This window comes from Elgaria multicarinata, chromosome 2, assembly GCF_023053635.1.
Source record: "Elgaria multicarinata webbii isolate HBS135686 ecotype San Diego chromosome 2, rElgMul1.1.pri, whole genome shotgun sequence".
Taxonomy (NCBI): domain Eukaryota; kingdom Metazoa; phylum Chordata; class Lepidosauria; order Squamata; family Anguidae; genus Elgaria; species Elgaria multicarinata.
Genome location: NC_086172.1, coordinates 122,846,806 through 122,872,522, shown reverse-complemented (window position 1 = coordinate 122,872,522; position 25,717 = coordinate 122,846,806). Strand labels below are relative to the sequence as shown.

General features: G+C 42.4%; 1 protein-coding gene across 1 annotated transcript in view; it reads right to left on the bottom strand.

The window, feature by feature from the left end:
* FUT8 (fucosyltransferase 8) overlaps positions 1-12,646 on the bottom strand; it is a 103,656-nt gene extending 91,010 nt beyond the window's left edge. Inside the window, exon 1 of the mRNA XM_063117539.1 lies at positions 12,310-12,646. The gene's annotated coding sequence lies outside the window, so the exon portion shown is untranslated. The remainder of the gene's footprint in view (positions 1-12,309) is intronic.
* Between the last annotated feature and the right edge of the window lie 13,071 nt (positions 12,647-25,717).

Sequence of the window (25,717 nt, the reverse complement as noted above, 5' to 3'; positions counted from 1 at the left end):
TTTGATATGACCCATGTTCTGACTTACACATGAGAAACTTAAGAGGAGGATTCTCGAACAAACTAGCTTTGTTATATAATTCACCTTGCTCACCAGCAAATTTTAGCTAAGTTCAGCTCTGAATCCACTCCACATTCCACACAATACTTTTCTGAAATATTGCAGCAATGCAATAGAAATTAATACAGGAGTGTCTGAAACCATGATCCAGAAAGTCTTACTTGAACTTCTTTCTATAACCACACACCCTCATTTGTGGAAATATGTATGTGTCCACCAACATTTTGTGAAGCAATGAGTCCAATGCTTCAATATTATGCTCTAAGTTTGACAATTCAGACTCACCTTCAGGATACTCAGATTATTTTGTGAAATGCTTTGTGCAAAGTCCCATACGTATTATGAGGGAGATGGATCATGGCCTTGATTCTTTAACAGTAATAGCCTACATATTGCGTGTGTCATGACCAAAAAGCTAACATTCAATCCCCAGCATCTCCAGTTAAGAGACAGGTCACAGGAAGTACTCTGTCTGGCCTTGGGTAGCTGCTGTCAGAAAAAGGGTATAATGGGTTACATAAATCAATGTAAAGACAGTTACACATGTGCTTTGATCCAATGGCTTCATGGCCGCTTTCAGCCATTTCCTATCTTAGAATCATAGAATAGCAGAGTTGGAAGGGGCCTGCAAGGCCATCGAGTCCAACCCCCTGCTCAATGCAGGAATCCACCCTAAAGCATCCCTTACAGATGCTTGTCCAGCTGCCTCTTGAAGGACTCTAGTGTGAGAGAGCCCACAACCTCACCAGGCAACTGATTCCATTGTCGTACTGCTCTAACAGTAAGGAAGTTTTTCCTGATGCCCAGCTGGAATCTGGCTTCCTTTAACTTGAGCCCGTTATTCCGTGTCCTGCACTCTGGGAGGATCGAGAAGAGATCCTGGCTCTTCTCTCTGTGACAACCTTTTAAGTATTTGAAGAGTGCTATCATGTCTCCCCTCAATCTTCTCTTCTCCAGGTTAAACATGCCCAGTTCTTTCAGTCTCTCTTCATAGGGCTTTGTTTCCAGACCCCTGATCATCCTGGTTGCCCTCCTCTGAACACGCTCCAGCTTGTCTGCGTCCTTCTTGAATTGTGGAGCCCAGAACTGGACGCAATACTCTAGATGAGGCCTAACCAGAGCCGAATAGAGAGAGACCAGTACCTCACATGATTTGGAAGCTATACTTCTATTAATGCACCCCAAAATACCATTTGCCTTTCTTGCAGCCATATCGCACTGTTGGCTCATATTCAGCTTGTGATCTACAACAATTCCAAGATCCTTCTCGTTTGTAGTATTGCTGAGCCAAGTATCCCCCATCTTGTAACTGTGCCTTTGGTTTCTATTTCCTAAATGTAGAACTTGGCATTTATCCCTATTAAATTTCATTCTGTTGTTTTCAGCCCAGCACTGCAGCCTATCAAGATCACTTTGAAATTTGTTTCTGTCTTCCAGGGTATTAGCTATCCCACCCAATTTGGTGTCATCTGCAAATTTGATAAGCGTTCCCTGCACCTCCTTGTCCAAATCATTAATAAAATTTTTGAAGAGCACTGGGCCCAGGACTGAGCCCTGCGGTACCCCACTCGTTGCCTCTACCCAGTTTGAGAAGGTTCCATTGATAAGTACTCTTTGAGTCCAATTCTGTAGCCAACTGTGAATCCACCTAATAGTTGTTCCATCTAGCCCACTTTTAGCTGTCATGTGGTACTTTGTCAAAAGCTTTGCTGAAGTCAAGATATATGACGTCCACAGCATTCCCACAGTCCACAAGGGAGGTTACCCTATCAAAAAATGAGATCAAATTAGTGTGACAGGACTTGTTCTTGACAAATCCATGTTGGCTTCTAGTGATCACTGCATTGATTTCAAGGTGTTTACAGATTGACTTCTTTATAATCTGCTCCAGAATTTTCCCAGGGATGGATGTCAGACTGACTGGTCTGTAGTTCCCAGGTTCCTCCTTTTTGCCCTTTTTGAAGATAGGGACAACGTTAGCCCTCCTCCAGTCGTCCGGCACCTCACCCGTCTTCCATCATTTTGCAAAGATAATAGACAAAGGTTCTGAGAGTTCTTCTGCTAGCTCCTTCATTACTCTAGAATGCAGTTCATTGTGCCCTGGAGATTTGAACTCATTCAAGGAAATTAGGTGTTCTTTGACCATTTGTTTATCAATCTCAAACTGTAATCCTGCCCCCTCAACTTCTGATTCACTTTTTCAAGGGGGGTCATAGACCTGCTTTTGGGAGAAGACTGAGGTAAAGTAGGAATTGAGCACTTCAGCCTTTTCTTTGTCATCTGTTATCAATTTGCCATCCTCATTAAGCACTATTTCAAGATGTCCAGAATTTGTTGCTAGTGCCATGGGACTTTACTTAGTCCTTAGCTATATTTATTTATTGTTTTCACTAGGCTATATGTTACCCCGTTTCATGTTATTACTGGCTGCTATTAATTTTAATCTTATTACTCTGCTGTATTTTATCATGTTAAAATTTATTGTTTAGATATTGTAAAGTTCTATTTTAGAACCCACCTTGAGTGGGTTTTACGCTAAAAGGCGTCCTACATACATTTTAAACAAATAAGTAATAAAATGAACCATTGTATCAATTAACTCGCAGAATGTGGTGTTTTTTTTAATTAAATACCAAAATGTCACAGTTCTCCCTGCAACAAAGAAATCCACATAATTTGGTCCCAAATATTTTAATGACTAAGAAATAATTTAGGATCACAAGATATTGAACAATGCCAACTTCAACACACACATAAAGCATTTCAGCCTCCTCAGTACAAGAACTTACAGTGCTCTTGACCACCACTGCACAGGTAAAATTCTTCAAGGGCAATGGTTTCTGTCCTCTTGGATCATAAAGCCTGCTGACCTTTATTAGTTTAGTCATCTGCAATATTTGTTTTATACTATGGGACTGTGGGGGGGGGGAGTTGGAAGTGCATGGTTTTATCTGAACTCTTATTAATGTTTTGTTATTGATTTTATTTTCAGTGATTGAGATCTTAGTTTTTGATATTATTTATAAACTGGATGCAATGCTGAACACAAGAAATATGAAGTGACACATGGAGATCTTTGGTTCTGTAGCTGGATTTTACAGAATGTTTTCCCTAAAATATCTTGTATATTTCTTTCCATTTGGGTTTCATGCTTAAACACAATGGGGCAAAACACAAGGTTGTATGAACAGACTTCCCCTTGCACAATGGGAGTTTCCCCATCTGCCCCCTGAAGCCCCTGTAACTCTCAATCTGTTCTAGTAGTACCCCATTCCTAAGGAGATTTTGAGTGTGCAAGAGGGAGAGGGAACTCCCTGTTCATCTAGTGAAAGCTGGCATCATGACCCCAGGGTCAGCAGCTCAGCGGCACCTTGAGGAGGATCCAGTCTGATAAGCCACTTCAGGGAGAACTTCGGCACCCTATCATATACCTTCTAGACTTGAGGACACAGCCCTCCTCTCAATCTCAGAGGATGACTCCCCCATGGCTGCTCCTATTCTTTGGCCACGCAGAAGTATGGAGCTACAGAAATAACCATGGACCCTTTAAGGGCCACAGCCAGCATGAAGAAGGGGCAGAACCTCTGAAAATTCTGGGCCTGCAAGCCTTCTTAAGGCCACAGATGTCTGCAGTCCCTTGCTGAGACAATAACTCTCCCTGAGAAGAAACACTCCAGTCACTATCCCTTGGAGTATGCCATCCAGGTCTTGACAGTTCCCTACCTGGACACGACCCCTTCTCTACTTGATGCTGAAACATCCATGAGAGCATGTGCAATACACTCATTCCTATGGGCATCAAGCCAAGCCAGGACAGGTAGGAGCTATTGGATACCATCCAATAGCCTGTTTAGTAATAGCCCTAAGGTCAGATAAAGATGAAAACCCTCACTTCGTATATTCAAATAATGTGATACATTTGAAGATTGAAATGTCTTTAATAGGAAATTGCGAGTTAATTAAATTTATAATATAAATTCAATTAAAAGAATTTATATTTAAAATCAGTTAATAGGATCAGATGATGAGATTTTCATTTTCAATACTGTGGCACAGATACTACTTATCATCTAGCGCTGGGTGGCAATAGTTTTATTTACAGTATTTATATACTGCTCCATATCTAAAATAGATTCCGAAGTGGTGATAAAGCAGTAAAAACACTAAAATATTAAAAAAGCAAATTAAAATTGTTAAATTTAAAAGAAAGGACCAATAAAAACTGTAATTCAATTATAGCACCTTCTGGTGCATAGATATAGGGGCATCAGTGATTAGTTATTAGTGCCTCAACACCTCCTACACTACTGGAGAAATTAATTGGATCTTTACAGAAAGCTAAGTCAACAATAGTAGTTTTCAAATGTCTTTTGGAATGTAATAAAATGGATGTTCAATATGTTAAGAAGAATGGAATAGAGAACTGGAATGTTCGATACAGCCTATCAATAGAAAGTTGCCTTAGCTTCCATATTTACTATTTCTGTAGATTTAAAATTGAGATTGATTCAACAAAAATGATGTTTTGTGTAAGCCCGACATCACAGAGGATGGATAAGAAAAAGCTGACTAGCTCTGCTAGATGCTGGCAATGTAATGCAGACAATACATTGCTGAGAGGCATATTTGTGGTCATGCCCTGGTGGCTTCTTTCTGGAAATATTTTTTGTTCTTGAAAAATAATTTTTGTTCTTGAAAGATCTCTGGAAATTGTGGTTGCTCATGTGCTTTAAAATTTATCCCTGTGATGTGGGGATTAACACTGGACTCTGAGAGCCCTAACAGTTGCAAAGAGATTTATGCTCCAAGCCTGGAAGAGTGTTAATCAATGGCTGGAAGATCTTACTGCTCTTGCTTCATTTGAACAAACATCTTACAGTCATCAATTTTGTCTCGATTCTTATTTAGATATATGGACTGCTTATATTAATGTATATATTTGAAACAGAAGTGTCAAATCCTGTTTGTTTAACTAACAGTGTGGTGAAGTTATTGTGAATGGATATGGTTTTTGGTGTTATGTTCCTGCTATCGCTGTTTGTAGCTTCTTTCACACACACCTGTTTTTGTTTTGTTTTGTTAATATTTAAAATAAAATTAAAAAACAAACAGAAGTCTTTAGGACAGTAAATTCTTCTGGAAACAAAAAAAGTGGGAAACAGCAACAATACACAAAGCAATGCAGGCAGACCATCTTGACACCATAGCAACAGAAGGTGGAGCAACCTCACCATAGAATACAGCCACTTCATTGCAGCACAGTGACTTATCCACATTTTCCTCATGGTAAGTTTGTTGTCTCTTTTCACCCACTGATCTTTCTAATTTGCTGAAAATTAGTTAGTGTTAAGCATTCCTTGAATATGAAAGACTTACATGATTTTATAAGTTGTCAATAGAATATATCCTCAACTATGACTGTTACATTTCAGAATGTTTGAATAATTCCTTTATTTTGATCTTAATTCAGACAGCTTCAAGATTGCTACAGGAAAAGTATTTAATTTCTAAATTTGAAGTTGCTATAATCACACTTAGGGCTCATCTACACCAAGCAGGATATTGCACTATGAAAGCAGTATATAAAAGGCAGGAGCCACACTACTGCTTTATAGCAGTATTGAAGTGCACTGACAACTGTTGGGGCCCATGACACATACCATATACCGCTTTCATACCACTTTCATAGTGTTATATCCTACTTGATGTAGATGCGTCATGGGCCCCAACAGTTGTCAGTGCACTTCAGTGCCACTGTAAAGCAGTAGTGTAGATCCTACAGTGCACTTCAATACTGCTATAAAGCAGTAGTGTGGCTCCTGCCTTTTATATACCGCTTTCATAGTGGAATATCCTGTTTGGTGTAGATGAGCCCTTAGAGAGGGCTGTAGCTCAGAGGTAGAGGGACCTACTTTTAGATGAAGTAGGTTCCAACTTCAGTCATTGGCATCTTCAGGTTAAAGACTCCTGTCCGAAACCTGGAGAGCTGCTAGTAGTCAGTGTAGAGACAATACTATGCTAGATGAACACTGTCTGACTTGGAATAAAGCAGCTTTCTGTGTTCAACACAATAAAGCGGCCTAAGTTACAACAGAGCATGAAAGCTTGTTACATTTCCATTGGTCCTAAGGAAGGTATTGCCCAACTATAGTCTTTGAAATTTTCTAATGCACCAACATGACTTATTCTTTTTTTGAGCAACACTTCTATCACTATTCTCTGCAAGAAAACACTTAAAAACCCTTTGATCAGCTGTAGAGCTACTGAATCTAGACAACTTTCAAACAGAAAACTTAAAATGATGCTTCTAACTAATGTTAATTGCATGAGGCGACTCCATATATACAAAGGGGCAGCAGGGCCCTACTACTGTTCTTTCTTCAATGTTACATGTCTTCCTCAATCACAGTATCCATACATTGAGTCTGGATGCCTATATAGGTAAGGCCTATACACACGTGCTTCCCCAGTAGCCAGGCCCTGATCACACAGAATTCCAGGTTGCATAGAAGTCTACACACATAAATTTCATCTACACAGATTAACACATGGATGTGAAGGATATGGACAAGTAACCAGCCTATGCAATTAAGGGGTGTGTGTGTGCTAAGCTAGTGGTGTGGTCTCTCACTGCCTTTTTATGCACATAGAGCCCCTCTTCACTTTGTTGAGCAGGGAGCGTTTAAGTCTATTGTGCAGGGAGAACTTTCTCTGACTGGAGGGACATTTTAAAGTTATGAGGGAATGCATAATAAAATCTATTGTGTTAAAAGATTCTTGGACCCTTGGAAGATGAGAAATGGGATATCAGAGAAGTAACTTCAGAATCAATCTACCCTATGATGAGATCCAAATATATACCTTGTGTCAACTGTTTTCTTTAAGGGCAAGTTGTGTTTTAACACTTACTACTAGACTTCCATAGCACTTTACTGTGGTGTCATGCAAAGATACACACATGTTAAGGAAATACAATGAAATATCTTTCTACAATCAATCTAAAGAATGACATAGCATTAAGTCAATAATATTTCTTTTAAGTCAAGGACACAGAGCTTCTTTACATTTTAAAAAATTCTGCTGCCTTACCAGGGCTTTCTGCTTCCACTTTCTTTCTGGGATTACAATCCATTCAATTACATGGGCAGCCATGTAGTTTGTATCAAATACTTCCCCTCTCTGCATGTTCCATTCACTTTCATTGAGACAGCGTTATCTAGTAGCAGAATTATTGTACAACACCAGAGATACAACTAGGAGATCCCACTTTCCCCAGATATTACCACATAGGGCATGTCTACACCAGCCCTAAATCCTGGGGTTGTCCCTGGATCACCCCTGTGTGTCCATGTGATACACAGGAGATCCCGGGGGCAACCCCTCAATTTTCTCAAGATAGTTATCCCAATTTTTCCCGCAGTCCCGGGACCATCCTGAGTCTGCAGGAGGTGTCGGCACCCATCCCGCCTGGAGCTGTGCTTACTCATGGTACCGGGCTCAGAGCCGCACCGTGCAGCTCTGTGCCCATCAAGGGATGGGGTGGCAGCAATTTTGCCATCTCTGGGATGTAAGGGAGGGGTTTGGGGTTGTTGTTGTTTTAAAAAAACATTTTCGATGGAGTGGGGCCTCATTCCTGCGTGACTTGCCCCACTGCTTCCCCCCAAAATGGTGGCCGCAACATCCTGCTTACTACCTGGACGTCGAGCGCCGTGTGTGAATCCCTGGGGAGGATCTCACGATCAGCATATTGTGAGATCCTCCCCCTTCCCTGCCTAGGTGTAGACACCCATTATCTGTGGTAGTGGGATTTCCAGGGGATAGTGAAGGAGATTGATAACGCTGTGTAATGGAACCCGCAAACCCATGAGTGGCCAAACATGAGCATTCAATAAAATGTTCATTTAGAGGAGTTCATGGAGTATCACCACTCAGCCTAAGTCTTTTCCCACAAAATCAAGAAATGGGCCAGCCACCACAGAGTAGCATGGGAGAAAGCCTTGACAATCCAATTACAAGTCATATGAGTTGTACTCCCTATCCCTGTTCTAAGGTTTCTGCACTAAGCAGAGCACAGAACAGTTAACTTAACAGACACAGCTACAATTTGAGAACTTGCAGTGAAATCCTATACATGTCTATTGAGAAGTAAGCCTCACTGAGTTCAATGGGATTTACTCCTAGATAAGTGAATAACAGACTACAGCCTTATTATTGCATTTTAAAAGTTTGCTGTTTACCAAGTCATGATAGAAAGGTACTAGGCTGTGCCAAACTTCCACAATATTCAGCTAAAAAATAATCTTTCAAAAAGGCAAAATTGTTTGCTGAAAATCCCTGGATGAAAAAATAGACTTCCATCCAAAAATCACTGACCCGCTTGATGACTTCCTTCCAAAAATATTTTAGTGCAGCAGCAGCTTTTAGGATAATATTTCTCATAATTCAATCAATAAGCCATGTGAAAGCCCGTAGACTTGAGCATCAATTGGGAAACATGGACAGCAGAGCTGCCACCAATGGATTTTGGGTTGTCATGATATGAGAACTCGGAAATGTGGGTTGTTTTGCCAGGCTACAGAGCTGTCAGGCAAGAAGACGAAGAAGAAGAAGAAGAAGAAGAAGAAGAAGAAGAAGAAGAAGAAGAAGAAGAAGAAGAAGACCAATCACTCTACATGCCAGTACTGCAAAGACATTTGGGATACAGGTGAAGGAGGAGGGAAACAACCCAGAGATTAAGTAAACAAACCTCGGTTTGTTCCATCATCTGTCAGGCAAACTTTGGATTATATAAAGCATGTTAAATAAAGGATCATTATGCACAAATTAGGTCTGAGTGTTGCAACTAAGTCATATACAGCAGAAGAGCAAATCACTGATACAGACATGCCACTACACAAACATATAATTAAATGATGTCACTGTGTTTCACTGAAGGCCTACAATAAATATTGGAGAGGAAAGCCCCACCTAACCCAAAAACCCCAAGAAATCAGTTTGAGGAGATTTGGAACAAAACGAAAAGCAGTGAGAAGTTTTGGCTCAGGCCTAAATTTTATCCACTCCTCCAAGTTCCTACACTATCACTTCCAACAGGCTTACCATGTATTCCATGTATGTTCATTCAGAAGTAAGTCCCACTGTTTCCAATGGGGCTTACTCCCAGCTAAGTGTAGATAGGACTATAGCCTTAGATTAACAAGTCATCATGCTATAAGACCAGTGCACAAGAACTTGAATTTAAGCAGATACTAACAGCTTCCTATGCCTGTATAGTCCGAAATAAGTCCCACTGTGTTTAATGGGGCTTGCTTTTTAGTAAGTGCATTTAGAACTGTAGCCTAAATTAATTTAAATCCAAGTACTGAAATTTAGCTAGATTATGAATCAGGTTACAAAATCAATTCAACAAAAGTAGCTTTAAACTAAGAACTTTTAACTGGAAATTGATAGTTATGATAATGAACATAACATGAGAAATAAAATATTTGATTTATGATATACCTACAGACATCTGTAGACCAAGCACACAATTTATGCTCTGTTGGTGGTACATATTGATATGTGAACTTTATAAACCTATTTTGCTTAGTGTAATGTAATACAGTACAATAAAAATAGTTTTATTTTTCTCTCAAACATTTTTATAACATTAACATGAACAAACCAAAATCAAACTGGAAAGTGTCCTGTAAGGTTTGAAAGACTCTAGCATAAATTTACATTTTGTTTTTCTTTGGCACTAGCTCCCCCTCCAGACCAACTTAATGCTGTAATTACTTATTTCATGATAAATATACTGCTACATAAGACACAAATTTAAACTTTATTTCAAACCTTCAAGTGATAGACTGCCACTCTAAAAATGATGGCGAAGACTTTTTTTTTTAAAGGAAGTTAGTTGAATCACCCACAGCTACAAAACAGTGAAATCTATTCTACTTAGTACCGACACTCATTATAGGTTTGTTTTAACAGTAAACATTCTGCTTTCAGGCTGAAGAAATACCTACTCATTTTTCTTGTATGTACACTAGTCTGGTAGCCTGTATGCTTAACAAGATCATACACTATTAAGAATAATCAAGAAATACATTACTCCCAAGTTGTTATTAAATAGCCTACCTGACTACTGAGCAGGGTTAAGACTAACCTATCATGCATCCAACCTATATTACTCTTCACCATTCTGAAGTAAATCAAAGCAAGTAAAAGCTATAGAAGTCTGACACACATACCCCATCACCTCAAAATCCCTAACCCTCTGTTTTTATCAACTGCTAGTAGCTTCTGATCTCTAGAAATCTACATTTCTGGAATTAACACTTTTGAGAGATCAAGTGTCCAGTGACAAATAATTATACTAAAAGTAAAAGAAATAAGTCTGTGCAATTAAATATCTCACAAGATACAATCTAATGCTACGATCCTGCACACAGTTAGCTGGGGGAAGTCCCATTGAACTAAATGGATTTACTAAGCATGCATACACTATAATTGCCCTATAATTGCACTTTCTGCTTTCACATGATGCAAGTATGTACATCTGCAGCATGCAAGTAAGTTAATGCATTTTTAAGGATGCATAATCAACAAAGCTATTACTCAAAGCTAATCCACATCAATTCTTAACTGACAGACTGCACCAGTTAACATCCTGTAATAATGTTATAGGAAATCTCTTAAAAACAACCATGGGGAATGATCTGCAAATACCTACTTCTTAATATATATATATTTAAAACAGAACTCCCTTTGAATTACTGAAGTCTGAATACATACTAAGATTCCCGGAAGTACAAGACAAGAGATAATTTTCTAGAAACAAATGCTCAATATGGCATTAACATAGACAGGCCTTGATGAAAAACAACTGAAATTATTATTTCTATTCCAAGGTCAAAACGTATGGAACCTGACAAATTTTTGAACCACATAAGTACTTTAAAGGTTCTGGTTCTCACACACCCTCAGTTTTATTACTGCCAATTACCCACTTATAAAAGGGACCAATCCCAGAAGTTAAAATGTCAATAGTCAAGTTTAGAATGCGTGCAAATATTTGCAGACTCCAGGCCTAGAACAAATTACAGAAGCTATACAATACCATATTCACCAGACTAAAAGACACAGAATATGTTATGTTAGAGATCTTTACAATTTGCTTTACTATTCTCCCATGTCTTTTATTTTTTTTCTGATGGGGATCATCCTTGAATGTTAGGAAAGGATATAACAGCAGGTGTTATTGAAATACGCACCATTCAACATATTCTGACAAGGCTGCACAAATTAAATTGAAAGAACTAAATGTCAGATGGTCAAACAGCGTTTGTGTAAAACACGAAGACGTCTTGTTTTACTTAATATGTTGACTAAAACAGATACATTAACAATGGTTGAGCTCAGCCTACGTTGACAATCACACTCTCTGAACAGTGGGTGGTCACCTGAGAATGTTTCTTAACGGTGCCTATGAAAGAGTAACTACCGTTTGCTTAGCTGAAAAAACACGTCCACCTTCATTAAGCTATCGGGCGGACATCCTGACTCGGAAGTAAACTTTAAAGCCACCACTTTTAAAGCGAAGGGTGCGGGTGAGGGGGAACAGAGAAGGTAAAGGGGATGCGAAGAAAACAGAACACTTCCACAGATCTTAATATACGCTTTCTGTCTATTCGACGGCCCACTTTCAACCCCACCTATTCCCGAAGTCGCAATCTATCTCCCCACCCCGCTGCCTGCTCCTGCTGCATTTGCACAACTCGCCGCGACTCTGGCGGGCGACTCTGTACACGATGCTTGGGGCTTGTGCACGTTCTTTCCTTCTTTGCATCAGTCTCGCTATTGCTGCCGCCGCTTTTTTCTCTCATAGCAACGCTGGGGTACCCCAGCAAGCGAGCCACCCTAGCTACCCCCCGCCCTTCGGCCTGAGGCACCCTCGCTGTCTATCCGGGGAGCCCAGGCCCTGGCCGGCATGACATCCCTGCCTCCTTCCCTAAGGATTTTGTCCCGGGCGAAGCTGAGCCACCCCAAGCGTCAGGAAGCCTTGGCGGCGGAACAAGCCCTCGCCTTTCCCTCGTTCGCTGAACGGAGCTTCCTCCCACCCCCCACCGCCGCCTTCAATAGCTGCAGCTGCTGCTGCTGCGCCAGGCCCGTAATGAAGGATGGGGTTGAGAAGCCAGCTCAGTTCCGAGCGCAGCATCCCCTCAAGTTCAAGTCCCCCGGACACCCCACACGGCCTCGCCTTACCCGACTCTGTACCGGCGTTGGCCGCCCGTAGCCTCGGGTTGGTTTCTGGTTACCGCCGGTCTCAACGCCGGCGCTCCTGAAGTGCCGGGTCTGATGGAGGCGGCGCGCGAAGGGAGAAGAAGATGGAAGCGGGTGGGGGGGCGGAGGTAGAGTGGGATGAAAAGACGGAAACAGGAACCCACCGCCGTTTAACGAAGCCTCCAACGAACAGTCTGGAGGAGCGCGAGACACTGACAGAACGCAGAGGGAGGGGGCGGCGGCGCGCGCAAACTCGCTCCCACGCGCGCACCAAAGCCTGAAGGGAGGGGAGGAAGTAACCCGAGCTAGGAACTACAAAAAAAACGAGGGCGCGCTGGCCGGGGAGGAGTGCGAGCCATTGGCCCTCCGCGCCTCCAAGGGCGGGTAGAGAAGCAAGGGGGTGTGGCATACACGCGCGTGCTGGAGGAGAGGCAGCCAATGAGCGAGAACTCGTGTGAAATCTCCATGCGGGCGGAACGTTAGCTTCGCAAAAACAGCGATCCAGAAAGCGCATGCGTGTTGCGCGGCCCTTAGCCGCCGCTTCTCTTCGTCGTTTCTGATTCTATCCTGGCTGCATTTGAAGCCGAACACGTCTGGTAGCGCCCGAGGAAGACGGCGCGGAACATGCAGCAGCCATAGCGGGTAGGAATATTGGTGGAGCCTGCTTGACTCCATTGAACGTGGGAGCGAGCTGTCAGTTTCCTTGGCCCTGTAGTGGCCGTAAAATGGGGAGTCACAACAGGAGTATCCTATCAGGGCCGGGGCGACATCCTAAGAAAAACCCCAAATCCAACGATTTTGCTATATGTGCTTTATCAAATGTTGATCATATTATTAATACTAAAAAAAAAAGTTTACACCGGTGTTAAACAAGCCACGCTTTCAGTCATACTGATATCTCTGGAGGAATCGTACACTAGTTGCTGGGGAACATGGGTGGGAGGGCGCTGTTGCAGTCCTGTCCTGTTTGTGGATTCGCCTTCAACAGCTAGTTGGCCACTGTATGAATCGAATGGACCTTTGCTCTGATCCAGCAGGGCTCTTCTTATGTTCTTATACTATGACATTAACTTCCTGGGGTTCCTTGAGAAGCTAAGGCTGCTGTGGCTGCACATGTAGCCAATGTGATGCTGTGCTGTGCCCACTGTTCCTTGACTAGGCTGTCTCTGCCTGTGAGTGCTACTACAGCTTATCCCCACATTTACCACATGGGAGAAGAATCAGGCCCAGTTCATAAGTGACAAGTGATGTGGGACTGAGAGCCACTTCCCCATATTTTGCTATGATAACATCTTGATGGAGAAGCCCCGTGAGTACGGCTAATGACAGTTTCTTCCCAAACCACCCCCAGGCCCAAATTTCGTTGGCCCTAGTAGATTCTCAGGTAGATAAGATTGGGATCACAATCTGGGGAAGTGACTGCCAGTGGTTGTGGGTGGCCTGGAGCATCTTTTATGAGCTTTACCAGTTGCTGGAGACAGAGATGTATTTACTGTGTAATTCATTCCTTGTTGTCTTCAGAGTGGCCTGCTCTATTGTGCTTTATGTAAAGCTGCGTCTGAAAATGGTCCAATAACTTCAGGTAGCACCCACCCCCAGAATGCCAAGGAGCAGTAATCTCTGGGCCATTCTCAGGGGAAATGGCAGCTACCAAGAGGTCACCAGCGATAGAAGATCCACTACTGTCATCTGATTTAAAGGTTTTTAAAAAGGGGGGGAAAACACACCTGCTGCCTCCATAAAAAATTGCCACCCACCAAAATTGAGAAGGCTCCCTCCTTGAAAACAAAAGTCACTGAACTGGCACCTGGTTTATACTTCTGTGATTTCTCATTGGCAAATTTTCAGACCATCCAATGTTTCAATGTTGATTTGAAGGGCTGGTGGTGACCTGTAAATATCTACTGAGCCTGGGAACTGACCATCTGAGGAAATTTCTTTTCCAATATGAGACATCTCTAGGGCAGGAGAGGGAAAATATGAGAGCTCCAGGGACCATCCCCCCCCCCCCAAAGCCACATCCACTGCCAGGATTCGATCATTTTTGTCTGTCTCTTCTGCCAAGACGCTTGTTCATGCGCTGGTTATTTCACGGTTGGACTACTGCAACCTTCTTCTCTCTGGCCTTCCTTCTTCTCACATCAGTCCGTTGGTTTCTGTTCACCACTCTGCCGCAAAGATCATCTTCTTGGCTCGCCGCTCCGACCATGTTACTCCGCTTCTGAAATCTCTTCATTGGCTTCCAATTCACTTCAGAATCCAATATAAACTTCTCCTGTTAACCTTCAAAGCTTTTCACGGTCTAGCGCCTTCCTATCTCTCCTCTCTCATCTCACACTATTGCCCCGCTCGTGCTCTTCGCTCCTCTGATGCCATGTTTCTCGCCTGCCCAAGGGCCTCTACTTCCCTTGCTCGGCTTCGTCCATTTTCTTCTGCTGCCCCTTACGCCTGGAACGCTCTTCCAGAACATTTGAGAACTACAAGTTCAATCGCAGCTTTTAAAGCTCAACTAAAAACTTTTCTTTTTCCTAAAGCTTTTAAAACTTGATGTTGTGCGGACTTTATACTGTTAGTTTTACCCTACCCTGTGCCTGTTGGCATTCTCTTCCCCTCCTTATTGTTTTACTATGATTTTATTAGATTGTAAGCCTATGCGGCAGGGCCTTGCTATTTACTGTTTTACTCTGTACAGCACCATGTACATTGATGGTGCTATATAAACAATAATAATAAATAATAATCAATTATGTTTTAATGGTCTCAAGAGCAGATACAAAGCACTAAAAGGGTTTTAAAAGATTCAAAATGACCACACCAAATGCCATTTTGCTTTTGGTTTTTTAAAAATGTTTATAATTGGGGGGGTTGAAGAGGCCACTTGCGGTCCATGGGCCGCATGTTACCCATCCCTGCACTAGGGTTTTAGAGTCAGTCTATAGGCTCTAACCAACTGCCATCTTCTGAGGAATTCTTATTGGGGTAGAGACTTTTCAGTTGTATCTTCAAAACCATGACATACACTCCTTCAGGACTCCCATCCACCTAGAGCTCATTTTGAAGAAGTTCTTTCAACAGGCATTTGAGATTTAACTGGGGGGCTCTCTATATGCTCTGAAAGCCCCAGGATGGCTCTGAATCCACGCCACGTCGGGTATATGACACAGCCGCCGATTCAGAGCCACCTTGTGGCAAAGATCTAAAGACCTGCAGCAGATTTCCTGCCTGAGTGAGGTCAGCACGGCTCTTCCCCTTCTGTCCTCACTTGGGTGATGCAAAGCTGAAGCGGACATATATTATTGTAAGTCTGGTTGTGATGTATTTGAATAAATCTCCACTATATAGCATAAAAAGATAACGGTTCTGTTTTTCCTTGGATTAGAAGCAAATCATGAGTTAAATCATGAAGAAAATCATTTTTTCTGATATTGCCACTGACCATATATTTTGGTACCATGCCAATAAGTTCAAATTGTTCAATTTTTTCCACTGCTGTGTAATTGTCTGGCGAGCGGCAGTTAGTAAAAAATAATAATAAATCTTTACATTTCAGATTTACATTAGATCCTTTGTATATTGATAATAAAAATCATTCTGGATCATATACAATCCTTTCTCTAGTAATAACCATCAATTCTTTATGTACTAACATCCAGAATCTCTGTATATGTGGACAAGTCCACCATAAATGAAAATACATGCCTTTTACTCCACCTTCCTCCATGTAAATAACTTGCCGCCACGCCGCACCACCAGTGATATCATGGAGTTTGGTGGTGGAGCAGTGCCAACTCAGCGCCATGAAGACAGCGCCCCCCCCCATATCTGTGTTTTATTGCTGCTTGTTTCTAAATTGTTCTGTTAACATGTTTTATAATTTTATGTATACTATTTTAATTGTATGCAATAAAGCAGTCTCCTTTAGGAACATATGGGCTAAATAAGTAAATGTGTTGTTGACATGACTGGAGGATCGTTGCCTGTGTCTATGGGATTGTTCTTAGAAGGCCCAGAGGATGGTGATGGACAGCTGTTCACCTTCTTCTCAAGACCTCCACTGTCCTGTCTCACTACTATCTGTATTCTCCCCTCTTACATTTAACATATGTATGCAAGTCCACTGCAAAAGAAGTGCGGACTTCAGGAAAGTTATCTGGGTGCTACTCAACAATGTAGTAACAGTTGCACAAAAAATGCTCTTACATGTTCAGCTATATTACTTTGTTTTACATAATGTATAAAATATGTAAAGCACCTGTTGCAGGTCATGGAGAGGAAGATTACATGCCAACAATAGGAAAAGCAAAAGAACAGAGAAGAAATATCACTCCAATCCTCTCAAATGTTCTTCTCATGTTCCTGAGTTCCCTTTGCGTCTGAGATTGATAATATCATACCTATAAAAATACAAACACAAGTCAGCTAAAGCAAAACTGCTAAAAAATGTTGTTAGTTCTGTACTTCACACATTGATGAATATTTGTTTACTGCAATGTACTTTTTTTATTGGTTTCTTATCAGACTTTCCTATCAGAATTTTGTGAGTACTAGAGATATCAGTGAGAGTACCTTTAGGCAAAATGCCTTAAGACCTGAGGAAGGATTCTTGACAGCCTGTAATAATCAGACTACTTATCTCAATGGAAGCTGAGATGAGCCAAGAAGGCAGAGATGACGAATCCTTATCCACCCCATTAGGCAAGAGGAAGGCTGAGGAAAATCTGTGCATAAACAGGAAGCAAAAACGACATGCCTGCACTTTTGGAGTAGGACTGAAAGAGAGATATGGCTGAATTGCTCTCTGCAGTAATCCTACAGTGTCGGTGGTTCCCCTAGAAATCTGATGAAGGAGCAGTATCTGTTGTGATATTAAGCTATTAAACCTGTTTATGCTCAGCATCCTCATTGGCAAACACTACAAAATTCCATATGCCTCCAGTGACTTTAGTCAAAGGAAACCAACACCCTGGCTAAATACTTGCATTCCTGGGGCTTGTCTAAACACCATATTTATCCCGTGGTGGCTGCACACTGATGCTGCATCCGTTATACGACACAGCTGCCAACTTGTAGCCATCGTGGGGCATTTCCTTGAAACTGCATGGTCATGGACTTACCGCAACTTTTCCACCTGTTGCGAGGTCACCACTGTCCTTCTTCTGTGGGTCATTGGTGACCAAATGGTTGCCAGAAGCATGGGGAGGCTGGCCAGGGGTGGGCTTGGTGAACCAGATGGAACCGGAAAGCCCTCGTTCCCTCCTGCTGTGGGGATTTCCTGCACATATCTGCGGTACCGCGGGGTTTCGCCAGGAAGGAACAGCAAAGCAGTGCTGTGAAGACACTTCCCTGGAATTCTCACTGCTCAGAGAATGAGGTGCAAAGGTGTAACATACGCATGTGGAGAAAAGCCCTATGTTTAGCTAGAATGCTCCTCCTCCTTCATTTTCTGTTACTCTGTTTTTGACTTCTGAGTTACTTTTCTCATGCTGCAAGAGACCCACCTTCTTGTCATGAAAAGAGCATCTATGGTCCCAAAAGTGTCGTGCCTTACAAGGGCAGCCTGGAAGTAGTCTAGAAAAACAGGACACATTTCCACCTCTTCTCTCCCTCATTTTGATCCTTAGGATCTGTCAGGTGCATTAAGTTTCCAGGTACATATCTGGTCCTATTTGCATAACAGCAAGGCCTCTAAAAGGTATGGCCCATGCCAAAGGGCAATGGGAGAGCCTTTTTTTCATTGGCCTGGGGCAATAGCCACCCACCCAACTCTTCTTCCTAGAAAGTGCCTTCTTCCAAGGCACTTTCCCTCCGCTCCCCCTTTCTCTAAGTATCAGAATTGAAATTCTCTATTCTTCTGTCCCATGAAGATTGTCAGCTGTGTACCTGTAAGTTTAGGACTTACCTAGACTATTTTAAGATGTAGGAGAAGGAGACAGAATCTTTTTGTTTATTTCTTATGCTGTCTGTTGGATCCCATTTCTTTTCATTTCCCTGTGTCCTGTGGGGAAACCTCTTAACATGAGTAAATGAATTTGGACTGGTGAAGTAGCAAACTCAAAAGCAGGCTTCCCCTACGCCTAGCTGTTTGTCCATTCTACAAGACTGTAGGGCAGGAGACGAAACAGAAGGAAAGTCTCTAGTCAGTGGCAACTGGAGTGCTTTATTAGCTTGCCCACAGCTCTCTCTGCTCTAGGATGTGGTGGCAGCATCTATCAGTTACTGAGGAAAGGTAAGGGGACTGAACCCAGCCCAGGGTTTTTTCCCATAATCCCCCACAATCCATCAAATAGATGTTGTTTCTTACAAAGTTTTCTGCAGTGTGCACCAGGCATCTTTATAACATATCAAGTAGCAGGGTTGCAAAAATCTGTGTTAAACAGTATTTTCATAATTAAGTACCAATTGCAGAATCTTCTATTAGAGTCCGTTGGAGCATGGTTTGACAGACTGCTCTCCCTTCCGTATATACTTCTTAATGTTTACTATAAATGTTTGAACAGGTGAAGTCACATTAATTTGCCCACTGAACCATTGTACTGACTCTCCAGCATTTTACTTCTGGCTCAGTTTGTTCCAGAGGCAGCTTCTTGGAAATCATAATATGGATTAGAATCATCCAAGGCTGAATTATTCCAGCCACTACCAAAGGCAAACAGTTGATGCCATTGCTATCCAAAGCAGCTGCTTCCTGAGGCCAAACTGCATGCAATTATTTCAGCTTCAAAAATGTTAATGTTAAGATACTACTTCTGGACCTGCTCTACTTCTAAAGAGTACCTTGCTGTAATTATTTGGTATGTGAATGTTTACAAGACAACAAAGAGAACTGAAATCCTCCAGCAGAAAGCATCAAAAGGGAAAGTCGTTACGTTACTTACAATACTGACATACAATAATATGAAAATGAGCTGGGCAAGAATAAGGCTCTGTGCCTCTTGATCCAGTGTGCACTGATCACTGATCCGCCATGCCGTACTCCGTTTGTGGCCTTGGGCAAGTCACTTGTCTCTCAGCCTCCCTTATTTGTCTGTTGTGCCATGGATGTTGCAGCAGCAAATGTGGGATCAAAGGAATGGTTTGGTGTTTGTAGCACAGATAAGCAGTGCATGAAAGCAAAGCAGTCCCATCCCGTCCCCTCGTTGTTTGTCCCTAGCATCTGATATTCAGAGCTCCCCATCTGAACATAGAGGTGACCTTTAGGAATAACAGCTGATGGAAGGGGCAAAGAAGATAGGAGGAGCTTTGGGGGCGTGGGCCTAAAAGTGAGGGCTCTAGAAGTCCCACCCAACTTGCTAAGTGTTCACATCTTCCCTTTGGTTAAATGTTCTTGCCTAATTGCTAAGATTGTCTTTGGAGGTACTACAGTGGTGTGACAAGTGATTACCAAGAGAAGATCCTTCTCTGTAGTGGTCCCCATCTGTGGAATTCCCTTCCCAGGGAGATCCACCTAGTGCCATCTTGTATACATTTAGTTGCCTTTCCTCTTGTAAGTAGACATTTAATCTTTAATGTTGCTCTGATTATTGATTTTATTGCTGGCTCCTCAATTTTTTAAATATTTTAAAAATGCTTTTAATGTTTGACATTGTAGTATTTTGATATTTTTATTATTGTATTTTGTTGTTGTTTTGTTTAATTATTGTAAATTATCCCAAGGGCATTTGCCAGTTGGGAAGCATATTAAATAAATAAATAGTTCAGGATGGGGAAACTCAGGACTGTGGAGCCTCCTTGAATTTGTCCAGGGCTTGGGGCTTGGCCACACCAATTTACATCATACAGCCCATGGGGGGGGGCAATATGGCCACCAGCCCGATGCATTTCTGCCCCCCTGCCTTAGGTCTACACCCCCAAAGCTCCTCCTTCTTTCACCCATAAGGCACATAAGAAGAGTCAGCCTCATGTGTCCTGGTTCCAGAGGAATTGGGCTACCACCAAATTGGGATCCTGATTCTGCTGGGAAAGATGTGTGCAGGGATGACTCTCTAGATGTGCCCTGTTTCCTACCAGAACCAAGTGTGCTGGGAAGGAAGGTGCATAAGGAGAGTCATCCCCACATGCCTTCTTTCCCAAGAAGATTGAGATGTTAGCACCTCTCTGCTTCTCCTCCTAGAGAACTGGATTAGGATGCATGTGTGTGCAAAGGAGCAGGGAAGGAAGTGAGGGAAGGGGTGGGCTTTCTTTTGGCTCAGGTGCTTTTTGTGTCCAGAAAGGGCACTGTAGATGTGGCTGAAATTTGGGGACATTTTCTAGTACCATACAGTTGGTAATGTCCTCGAAGGACCACATTTAGGCCTGCTTCAATGTCAATTCTATGATGAAAAGTGCACCCTGGAGTAAAATTTACTCCATGTTGTTGAATGTAATATGTAATGTTGTTGAACATAATGAGTTTAGTAGAACACTGATGTAATGAGTTTAATAGAATCGCATTGTGATCACATTTCCTTTCCCAGATGGTTCTTCTGGATAAACTAAGAAGAACAGTGGCTTGGAATTCTTAAATGTCACTGAAAAGAGAGAGACAGAGAGACGTCAGGTCACTCACTTTACATGGGAAGGCATCTGAATAGCTTCTGCACAGGCATTCATCAGACAAGTGGTCTCAGCCTACAGAAATGTGTGGGCAAAAAGAAACAGAATGTTTGTGCCTTGTTCAATTGTGTTTCTGAGTCTGTAACATTAAATGCATTCAAAAGTGTTGTGTCATATCATAATGGCTGCACTATGCTTTAGGCATATTGTCTTCAATCATATAATCTCACATCAGTCCGCTGGTCTCTGTCCACCACTCTGCCGCTAAGATCATCTTCTTGGCTCGCCGCTCTGACCATGTTACTCCACTTCTGAAATCTCTTCATTGGCTTCCAATTCACTTCAGAATCCAATATAAACTTCTCCTGTTGACCTTCAAAGCTTTTCACGGTCTAGCTCCTTCCTATCTCTCCTCTCTCACCTCACACTATTGCCCCACTCGTGCTCTTCGCTCCTCTGATGCCATGCTTCTCGCCTGCCCAAGGGTCTCTACTTCCCTTGCTCAGCTTCACCCATTTTCTTCTGCTGCCCCTTACGCCTGGAACGCTCTTCCAGAACATCTGAGATCCACAAGTTCAATCGCAGCTTTTAAAGCTCAGCTAAAAACTTTTCTTTTTCCTAAAGCTTTTACAACTTGATGCTGTTTGGACTTTATACTGTTATACTGTTAATTTTACCCTACCCTGCGCCTGTTTACCCTACCCAGTGCCTGTTTGCATTCTCTTCCCCTCCTTATCGCTCTACTATGATTTTAATAGAATGTAAGCCTATGCGGCAGGGTCTTGCTATTTACTGTTTTACGCTGTACAGCACCATGTACATAGATGGTGCTATATAAATAAATAATAAATAATAATAATAATAAAGCTGTGGACCACTTACCATGCTCGGTAACTCATACAAATCCTACACCAGTATCTAAGAAGGTTGTGCTTCTGCTGGGGCCCCAGGCAGTGCTTTAACTATGAGGGGAAAGGTAAATACCTATAATGAAATCCACAGACCCCACCCTACGACGATCTACCATTTTAGCCACATCATGCCTCCCTGTCCTGTTACGGTTGGGTCAAGTTCAGTCTTGGGGCAAATCTGTTCAGCAAAATCAGAAGCCAGGCAGAGATCAGAAGCACAGTATTACTGGTCAAGAAGGGGGGCATTTCAAAAGCAGGGTCTGGTGTAAATCCAAAGTCAAGTATAGGCAAGTAGTCCAAATCAAGCACAATCCAAGGACCTGGGTCTTGTCAGGGGTCAACAGCCCAAAAGGTCAGTCCAAAGAAGAAGCATAGCCAGGAAAATGAGGTTGCAATGTACCGGGAGCTGAAATAAAGATGTTCCAGCAACCAACACATCTCAACTGATGGCATATATATTCAAGTCCGAACCCAGGTACAGCTGCAAGGTGTTAGTTGTGGCTTCAAAATCTTCCTATTTCAAAGGAAACCCTTGCTTTTGACTAGGGCTTTACTCTCGAAGAGCCTGTTTACTATGGGTCTTGAGGCGTGCACTTCACCTCTAAGTGGTGGCCTGTGCCTCCATCTTTGGGCACTGTCATGCTCTAGAGCTAGGAAGATGCTTGGCCTCCTTCTCTGACTCCACAGGTGAAGTATAGATCTTGAAGGGGAGGCTTCCTCAGGGTCCATCATTGCTGAAAGGCCCAATATACCTTCTCCACAGCTGCTGGAAGTACCTGGGATATCACTGGAATCAGAGGTCCCACAGGTTCTTAAGGGACTTCAATGTCAGGGTCTTTCTCCCTGGTTCTACATCAAGCATGATATTCCCCCATAACCATCTAAAAACAAGAATGAAAAGTATTGGGTGGGCTCCTCTGGTCACCTGAAGTTTGAGCACTGCTCAGGGCCCTAGAAGGGGCCCTATTGAGGTAAGCCTAGATTGGCAACTCCTAAAGCATCTTTCTTTTGATTGCCCTGTCTTCAGAACAGCAAGGGTGAGTTGTGAACCCTTTTTGCTGGGGCAGCTTAATCTACCTAAAGGCAAAGTCATTGTCAAGGCAAACTGAAATTGTTCCAGCAGTGAAATTAACCGAACGGGACCAGGAAGGTTGTGCTGTCCCCAGTCCTCTCTCGTACTACCTTCAAACTTCCCAGCTGTCCATTGCTAATTGTAAGATCTGAGCTTGCCCCCTTCTCAAGTCCTCTATGAAATGTAAAGAATTGGAAAGAAGGGATATTTTTCACTTCAGATGGTGGTGAGGTGGTGGAGGACAGAGATGTGTGTGCTACATGGCTTGGCCATTACTCCCCCTAAGCTACACAGCTGCCCTCAGGGTGTAGTGAAGGATTCTGCCCTGTTGCCATTGTAGAAGTAAGATTCTACTGCCAGGGAGATCTTCTGTATGTGGAATAGGAGGGGCCACCATTTTGTCCAGGATTTAATCCAAGATAGAAGCAGAAACAAATTAAGGACCACCTTTTCCATATGAACCTATCCATATGTGAGGGTCATCTTCAGAGGCCCTTCTTCAGGTGTCCCCACCATCTAAGGTTAGGTGGATAGTCGCCACACAGGGAGTAAGCATTTTCAGTTGTGGCGCCCCACCTCTGGAAAGTTCTTTCAAGAGAGACTTGGCAGGTGGCTACTTTATTGACTTTTTGACAACAGGCAATGACCATTTCTTTTGTAAACCGCCCAGAGAGATTCGGCTATGGGGCGGTATATAAATGTAATAAATAAATAAATGGCCATTTCACTTTCCTGTGTTCTTTAAATACCATCTGAATTGGTTTTTATCCTGCTGCCATCTTGCTTTTGCTGTTTTAACTTGAATTTGTTTTAAATTTTTGTTTGATACGTTGGTTTTATTGCTTGATTACTTTAATATTATCCACAAGCCACCCTGAAATACTGAAGGGCAAGATAAACATTTTTACAAAAATAAATATAGTGGAATTGGTCCTAATGAAGACATTGCCCAATTGTGGAGTTTGGGGTTTCCCTCACCCCCTCATGGATCAGCAGAGCTATCTTTGCATTGATATGACTGGACATGTTTACTTTTTTCAGGAGCCATCAGGACTAAAACCAGAAACCAGGCCCAGCATCAGTACCCAGTACTTTTAGGCAATTGGCAGAGTCCACTGGCACTAATACCTGCCCTGGCATCTGAATCAGTGAGCCACTATTTTAATTTCCCACAATGACCCTGATGTAGTGTCACTCCAGGACATTGTGGGAAACTCAAATGGCTGCCTGCTACTCTTATCACTGCAGGCAGGTAAACCGAAAGTTTAGGAAAGGGCCCTCCTGGCAGGGTGCAGCAATCCAACACCACTCCTGATCTGCTGCCTGTTGCAGATGATTCACCTCGCCTCACGGGAGGTCCCACCATGCTCGTCGATGCTCTGGTGTGCTTTTCAGCTCTGATTCACTGGCACAACGCCTAGCTCCCTGCTTCTGCATTTCCTCTGACAGCTACCTATGGCTCGACCCTGACAACCTTTGTGTTGCTGTCCTCCAGCTAATTACCAAATTTCTTTTGTACATTTCTCATGGCACCAAAGCCTTTGTTTGCTTGCTTTAAAACAGGGGGTGAAATGATAGGACTAATTTTCTTCTCATTCCGTTTTAAACCTCTGGTTCTGTTTCAAATTTTCCAAAATAGAAATGCTGCCTATGTCTGGGGCTCCATCTGCAGATTTAAAACCAATCAATTTTGGCAAATTTGTAAGAGCTGGAAGTGAAGACCTATAATCTCAGCTATAGGCATCACTAAGTGTTCTGCCTAAAATTATAGTGAAGGCTCTGTGGTGAAATGTGGCCTGAAGGAAAGTGCTTCTGCTTATTTTTCCAGTGCATGATCAAGCTACTAAATTCATGCCAAGGAGTCTGGGATTACTTGATAATGAAAAATAAAGTTGTTTGGAAGTATCATATGAAAGTGCATATTCACATCTCCCATATTCTGGGTGGAATATATACAGATAAACTCTTTAAAATGTCCAACATCATCGATGATGATGATGATGATGAAGTAAATGGATTATGCTAATCCAACAATGATAACTCATTATGGTGGTATTTTATATGACTACGTATTTGAATTGGTGTGTAAGCTAAAAACCTTTTCATCTGGTTTAATGGCTAGCGCCAATGCAAAACATCAGCACAATTCAACACAATTTCAGTTGTTGCCATTGGTTTTTGTTCCCATGATGGTAACATGTGATTAAATCTATACTAAGCAGACTGGATTGTTGCACCAGTTTTCGCAGAAGATCCGTAATTTGGCAAACGAATCTGAAAAGGTTGCCCATGAATAATTGGTTACATGTGTGGGCTTGCTTTGGAAGCTGGTGGGCTGGGCCACAAGCAACAGTCTCATGTGTGCCAAGAGACAGGGACCATGAGACAAAGCCCGTCGCCCCAAGCTGACTCAAGTTCACAGTTCCAAGAAATAACTTGTGACAAGGCAAAGTCCCAGCCTGCTGGGAGATGTTCCATAATTCAGGATCTCACATGGTAGGGGTTTAAGTCAAACTGTGTCCAGAGGGATTCAGGAAGGAACTAGACAAGAAGGAGTTCCCTAGCATTAGGGAGGTTTTCCCCTCAGAGCTTCTACTAAATTCTGAAAACAGGCTTGGAATTAAACAAGGCCAGAAATACACGCACATTAAGTCCAATAATAATACACGCAGATTAAGTCCAATAATAGAGCATTGGAAGTCTCTGGTGTATGGGCATCAAGCCAAAACAAGGGTCTTAAAAGTCACTAAGGGAACAATCCTATGCACGTTTAAACAGAAAAAGTCCTACAACTCCCACTATTCCCCGCCTAGCATAGATGACTGGGGAATGCTTGGAGTTCTAGGACCTTTCTCTGTATAAGCTTGCATAGTAT